Source organism: Temnothorax nylanderi, unplaced genomic scaffold (genome assembly GCF_030848795.1).
Source record: "Temnothorax nylanderi isolate EJ_2023f unplaced genomic scaffold, tnyl_v1.0 TNYL_tig0215_pilon, whole genome shotgun sequence".
NCBI classification, from domain to species: Eukaryota; Metazoa; Arthropoda; class Insecta; order Hymenoptera; family Formicidae; genus Temnothorax; species Temnothorax nylanderi.
The window spans coordinates 308,338-316,225 of NW_027249277.1; the positions used below are offsets into that span (position 1 = coordinate 308,338).

General features: G+C 36.3%; 1 pseudogene; it reads right to left on the reverse strand.

The window, feature by feature from the left end:
* Positions 1-5,867: 5,867 nt before the first annotated feature.
* Positions 5,868-6,673, reverse strand: LOC139779231 (uncharacterized; annotated as a pseudogene).
* Between the last annotated feature and the right edge of the window lie 1,215 nt (positions 6,674-7,888).

Sequence of the window (7,888 nt, forward strand, 5' to 3'; positions counted from 1 at the left end):
ATACAGAATTAAGGAGGCGGGATTATTTTTTTAATATGATTCGATTGGTGGAGTTCTCTTCCGATCGTGACGTAACTTTCGGTTTTTCGCCTATCCCTTCGAGCTAGATATAATTATCTATTTTTAAGGTTGTCCATTGGCGAGTTTTGTCGTAAGGCCCACCCCCGCCGTCTTATTTTTTGAGGGTGTAACCCATTGCTTCTTCTAGTGACTCGTTTGTTTTCGACTATCACCGATTTCTATTTTATTAAGGTCCCTTATTTATCTCGCGACCCTGCTCGAATTACTGACAGACGACGTATATCCTTCTAATCTTAATTGCATTTTTATTGCAAACAGACCTCCGCCACGTGCCCTTACAAGATTTCTAAAGGCACGGTTTAGACATCGTTTCTGTTTGTCGGAATATTGCACGGGCAATTCTGGCAGTCGCGTGATGCAATACAGATCCCCATCAGACCTTGTCTGGAAGTAAGACTTCTTTTGACGCGTCGTGTCGTCGGGTTTTATAGTAGTGGGCCAGATAAAACGTAGTTGTATATGCTTTGTCTGTATGGATTTTGTCGTCTGGAAGTTTTCTCTCGATTTCTCGATCTCGTTCAGCAAACATAAGGGAAAAATAAAAAATAGCATCGAGATCGTAACTCACTTGCCGATGGACAACCGCTAATGCTCGGTTCTGATTTTAATCTTAAAAGCTACTCTAAATTTTTAAGAGGTTTCCGCGAAAGAGGGAAATCGTGGAGTCCACAGGACGTAACAGAGGAAATAAATCTAAATTTTGATGACTTGAGTGAAAATCAAGATAATGAATGGTCTGAATGGGGCGCACAAATTTATAAAGAAGTGGAAAATAATCTAAAACAAATTGGCGATCGTGACAACGCGCATTATTTTCCACTTTTAGCGCAGAATAGCTCTTAAACCATATAAATATATTTCCCTTATGGTCATGTGTTTGCCGTGATGACTTTGGATATGGACGAATGCCAGCGTCCAGCGCAGCAGTCGAGGGCGAATTCAATAATTTGAAAAATAATATTTTAAAAAATTATACTTTGCCCATTAGAGTAGACGAATTTTTCAAAATTTATTTACATTTTTACATGGCAAACTAAAAATTGTAGACTCATTGTCAGAAGAAAATTTGTTTTCAAAGAATGAAAATGATATAGATTCATGCATTAACGAAACAGAGGAAATAGAAAGTGTTGAAACTAATATACAAGAAGCTACAAAATGTCCAGCTTGCAACAACAATGACATGCCGACTGGTGCACACATTTGTGTAATTTGTCAAATACCAGTACATGCAATAGAAGAATGCTCGGTAGCTTACGATAAAGAAGGATACGGACAAAAACGTATTTGCATATCGTGTTCTATATTAAAAAAACTCGGAAGAAGTTCTTGCTATGCAAAAAACAGAAAACTGGCGAGGATTAAATGATGAGAAAAAGAAACGTACAGCAAGATATTTGGGACAAAATAAACACAACATACAAGACTCTTTAACATGGAGTAAAAGCACAAAATTACCTATCATTAAAAACGGGAGTACCATGAAACTTCAAGCAGTTTGTCTAGAAGGCACAAATTATTCTTTGATGAATACTTGTGCCTTTTTGACAGCCTTTTACAAATTTTACTTGTAACACTGTCAGACTACAAACATTTTGCAGACAAGGTATATTATTTTTATTGTTTTTCTTCCAAGATAAAATTTAAATATTTTTAAGTATAATTTTAAATATTTTTAAATATAATTTTAAATAATTTTTAAGCATAATTATTATAAAATAATTTTTTATTTTTTAAATTCGACCAAACTGACTATAAAATTTTGTTAGATCTTACACAACGTTTCGACCATAGATTTTGGTCCTTCTCAAGTGTTATAAGCTTCTAATTTTTTTACATAGCAATAGATCTTGTCGGTTGTGATTTAGTCATATTGTATATGTTACATATATTCGAACTTACAATTAGTCACATTATAGACATGATTTGACACATACATGACATGAGTTGACGCTTTTCTAGGTCGGTGTATTAAAAATTTCATAATGTTATGTAAAAGAAATTAAAGCTTATAACACTTGAGAAGGACCAAAATCTATGGTCGAAACGTTGTGTTAGATCTAACAAAATTTTATAGTCAGTTTGGTCGAATTTAAAAAAATAAAAAATTGTATTAATTCTACACTGACGATCTACTTCTATACCATAATTATTATAAAATAGTTTTTGAAGTATAAAATTAGATTAAAAGTATTCAAGTTTACGATTCAAAAATTTTAATTTTTTACATTTTAATTATTTAATACAACGTTGGCAATCTTATATTATAATACTTAAGATTTATTTCCAATTACAATATTATATTTAGACATGATTAATTAATTTTAAATAAAAAATAAATATATACGTATAGATCGGTAATATAACTTTTTTTTAATCACATAGATACGTGCAACAGAGAATCCATTATTTGAAATGGCAAATGACATTTTGGCTAAGGGTATTAGAGCCCACACATATAAACTTCGAGCACAAATTTTAAAGCCTATTTTTCTAAACAAAAACCCAATAATGGAATCGTGTGTGCAAATTGATTGCGAAACTAATGTTGGTTATTTGGCTGGGGTTTACTTTTTAAAAATACACCAAGTTTCGAAGAGGAATCAATTTGCGACATAGGATGTCCACCACGAAAAAAAGTATACCAATAGCACAAATTGATTTGAAAATTATAATAGAAGATAATTTTTATAGTGTTATAAATGAACACATTATATTATTCGGAGAAAAAAAATGTTATCGAAAGAATTCTCCAGGTCTTGAAACAACATCACTTCACAAAATAGGTAAATAAAACTATGTTATTACTTTAAAAGTTAAGAGTTAAGTACTTAAGAGTTAAGTTAAATACCTTTTATCGAAACTAATCTTATTTCATTAATTTCTTTTAATCAAACACTTCCAATAAAATTAATAAAAATTATTAATTATCACTAAAATTATTGGAAATATATGTGGGAACGTCTCGGAATGTGGTAAGATGGGCAGGAAATATAACAATATGTTTCTCTTTATACACCCTGAATACTGTCTTTATTCTATATAAGTACATCACACTCTTAGACCGTAAAGAGCACGTCTGAACACGACGGTGATCGAAACTGAAGTGAAGTCCCATGATGCTCACACGCACGCGTGGCGCGCCGAGCCGCGCCGCCAATCGGGGACTGCCCTCTAGAAGGGCGGGAGCACATCGCTCGTTCAAAGCCTTCTCACAATACTCCCTCCCTTTGTGCGAGCGATCCATGGTTCCTCTCTTAGTTTCCTTTTTATCTGAAACATAACAGGGATTAGCTATCGAGTAAAATTAATCTCTAATTTTGTTCCAACTCTATATTCATTATTTTATCTCTTAGATATGCGAATGCTTCTAAAGGTAAAGGTTTTGTCATAATGTCCGCCAAATTCTCTTTGGTCTCAATCCATTCCCTTTAACCTTCCCTTGATCAACACACTGTTTGATAAAATCTCCATGAGTGTCAGCCATACGTTTTCTGTTTCCAGTTTCTTCTCTCTCTTCTAAGTTTTTCTTTATTTCCTCTAAGTTGTCATCAAACATTTTAAGTTTGTGACTTCCATCCTTTTTAGTGCAGTTTCCTGCTGCTCTGTTGTCACACCAGATTGTTGTAGGCAAGAGTGTTCTTCCAATAACATACCTGAGCGACTTATCTAATGAGATTACTTCTTGACAGGCTTTACTCATTGCTAAATACTCTGCTTGACATGTAGAGAGTGTAACATATGTCTGTTTATGACTTCTCCATGCTATCACATCTCCAAATAATCTGATTATATATCCTCCAGTGGACGTAGAATCAATGCAATCTCTAAAACTTGCATCTGTTAATGACTCCAACTCATCTGTTTTACCTCTAAATATTAATCCTCGATTCGCAGTTCCTCTGAAATATCTGAAGACTCTTTTTACATCTTGCCAGTCTTCTTCAGTGGGCTCTAATTGTCTTCTAGCTAAATAGTTTACTGCAAAAGCTATATCAGGTCGTGTAGCATTTGCCAAATACATTAAGCTTCCTATCGCTTCTCTATAAGGTACTTTTCTAATTTCTTTTCCAATACTCTTTTCTTCCAATCTACTCTTTTTGTTTTTGTTGCTCACTTTTCTGGTAACCATAGGAGTACTCTGAGGCTTGCATTCATTCATATGGAACTTTTCTAATATGCTCTCAGTATATCGCGTCTGATGGATGTACATCTTTCTTCTTTGTTTCGCTCTGTTGTTATCCCCAGAAAGTTCTTAGGTTCTCCAAGATCCTTCGTCTCAAATGTTTCACTCAACTTCTTTTTGATTTCTTCTAATTTCTCCTGGTCATTACTTGCAACCAACATATCATCTACGTAAAACAGTACGATTACTATTTTGCCCTCTTTCCTCCACGTGAACAGCATGGCTCATGTAGGTCGTTCTCTAATCCAAGTTTCTTAGCCTCTTCTGAAAATCTCTTATTCCATCTTTTCGGACTTATCTTCAATCCGTATAAAGCTCTATTCAATTTACATACTTTGATCTTCTTGGTGTTTTCATCCACATCTACTCCGTCTGGAATTTCCATATATATTTCTTCTTCTTCTAGAATTCCATTCAGGAATGCAGTCTTTTTACATCTAACTGACATGTATATAAATTATACTTGTTTATCATTACCAGTATAGATCTAACCAATGACAATCTCGAAACCGGTGCATATGTCTCTTTCAGATCATACACACTTTTGTCTTTACATCCTCTTATCACTAGTCTCGCTTTATATCTGGTTGATCCATCTGCTTCTAATTTTCTTTTAAATACCCATCTTGAATCTATGATGTTAGGTCGTCTACCATCTAACATCTCTGTCGGTCTATCAACAAGCGTCCATACTTGATTGATCTGCATAGACTCAAGTTCTTCTATTACAGCATTTTTCCAGTTTTCTCTTTCGCTGCTTGTCATCGCCTCTTCATATGTTGAGGGCTCTCTATGTAATGATGCCAGAAGACATCGACTCAATTCATCTTCATTCTCTATATTCTGTTGAATATTTTTCACAGTAGTATAATTAGCAAAGCTAATATCTTCTATTACTCTCCGCACGTTAGTGTCTCCATTATCTTCTAGTTTTCTTTTGGTTTTACTTCTAGTCATTGGAGTTTCACTTTCCTTTCGTTCGACCTTCTGTTTCTGTTCGTCTAGTTGTGTTGTTTGTTTTCTCGGTCTACCTCTTTTCCTTTTCTCAGGAATCTCTAGTTTTTGTTCTCCCTTTTCCTCGTCTTCTACGAATTCTTTCATCCAATTTTTATTCGAGTCTTTTTCATCTTCTATTTGACTGTTTTTATATACATCTTTATATGTTACTTTTTTATTGAATTGGATGTGTCGGGACTCTATAAATTTTCTTGTGCTAGGATGCCAGAGTATATATCCAGTGTCAGTATATCCTACCAGCACACCTCTAATAGCTCTGTTGTCGAATTTTGACGTAAGCTTTGGTACTCTTGCATATCCAATGCATCCAAATCTCTTTATTTGCTCAAAATGACAGCTCGTTTCTGATGAAAACATCTTCAACGGGATCTCATATTCTATAGTTTTGTGTGGAGATCTGTTGTACGCATGCACAGCAGCGTCAACTGCCAACTCCCACATACTCTTAGGTAATCCCGAGTCGAACATATATGTTCTTACTTTCTCTTGCAACGTTCTGTTGAACCTTTCTGCAACTCCATTGTGCTCCGGAGTGTACGGTGGTGCAAATATGGCTTCTATCTTTTCTCTTTTCAACACCTCTCTAAATGTACCTCCCGTGAATTTTTTGCCTTGGTCTGACTTCACGTAGCACAGCTTTTCTTCTTTTCCTAGTAGATTTCTGGCGGATATTAGATATTTCTCTAGAGCCTCTCCCGATTCATCTTTCGTCTTCAGAGAGTAGGCTTTCGCTAATCTAGAATAGTCGTCTATAAAAGTAATTATAAACCTCTTTTGTCCTGGATAGGATGTAGGTTTTATTGGCCCCATGATGTCCGTATGTATTACCTGTAGTGGTCTCTGTGCTCTATTTCTGTTTTCTTTAAACGGCAGTTTTGCCATCTTTGCCATTATACAGACTTCACACTCTAATATGGAGTTATCAAACTTAACTGTCTCTAATCTCTTTTCTACTTTTTGTAGCTGTCTTAGATAATTTAACGACGCATGACCTAATCTAACATGCCATAACATCGCCTCATTTATTTTCTCTAATTTCTTTACTTTTTCAATTACTGAGCTTTCACACATTTCTTCTATATTCTCTATTGTCTGTATATCCTCTAACTTAATGACTTGCTCGAGTTCAGCATTGTTGTGTTCTATATTTTCGTTCACATTTGTGAGCTCTCCTTCATTCTCCCTCCCAATCGCAGAGCCAACATTATCCCTCTCATCTAACTCTCCCTCCGAAATTGATAATTTATTGGTCTGAATGTTTGCTTGCGATTGTTCAGGAAGCTCACTATGTGGAACAATTTCTGCTCTACATCTGTACACAGCACATTCTACATTATCATTATCCTCTAAATTACTAGGTGCGCAACTAAGTTTCCGGGTTTCACACATAGATGGCACCAATAACACATGTACTCGACTTACATGTCTGAAGTTGTCTGAAGTTATAGCTTGGACATCTGTTAACAATAACCAGTCGTTATATAAACACATATCGCAACGCAAAAATATTTTTTCTAACAACGGAGATGTCGAGTTTTGTGCCAAATAAACAGCATTTGCGGGAAGCTTTGCTTTTCTGCTTTAACTTGAAAAAAAAAATGCAGCTGAAGCACGTCGTTTGCTTGAGGAGGCCTACGGCGAACATGCACCATCGAAAACTACCTGTAAAGATTGGTTTAAAACGCTTCAGAAGTGGCGATTTCGACACTGAGGACAAGGAGCGCTCCGGAAGACCAAAAACAATTGAGGACGCCGATCTGCAAGCGTTATTGGATGAAGATGATACGCAAACACAAGATCAACTTGCGGAGGCATTAAACATGACTCACCAAGGTATTTCCAAACGTTTACATGCCATGGGAAAAATTAAAAAGGAAGGAAAATGGGTGCCGCATTAGTTGACTGAGAGACAGATGGAAAATCGAAGAGCCACTTCCGAAATTTTGCTTTTGCGGCATGAAAGAAAGAGTTTTCTTCATCGAATTGTTACTGGCGATGAGAAGTGGATATATTTAAAGAATCCCAAACGCAAAAAATCGTGGCTTTCACCTGGTAAAGAATCAACATCGACGGCACGGCCAAATCGTTTTGGAAAGAAGACAATGCTCTGCGTTTGGTGGGACCAGAAAGGAATCGTGTACTATGAGCTGCTGAAACCGGGCGAAACTGTCAATGGGCATCGCTACCGACAACAACTGATCAATTTAAACCATACATTGCTCGAAAAACGGCCAGAATGGGACACGAGACACGAACGAGTGATATTGCAGCACGACAACGCTCCGTGCCATCGCAGTTCCATCGTCCAGGACACCATCAAAACGCTGAAATGGGATCTGCTACCGCACCCGCCGTATTCGCCAGACCTGGCGCCTTCCGATTATCACTTGTTCCGGTCGATGGCGCATGGCTTGACTGGGTTACACTTGACCAATTTCGAAGAAGTGCAAAATTGGTTGGATGAATGGTTTCGGTCCAAAGACGCGTCGTTTTATTGTTGCGGTATTCATGTATTGCCAGAGAGATGGCGAAAATGTATAGCTAGCGAGGGACGATACTTTGAATAAACCATTTTTTGTATTTCTCTTGAAATTTTCCATTTTT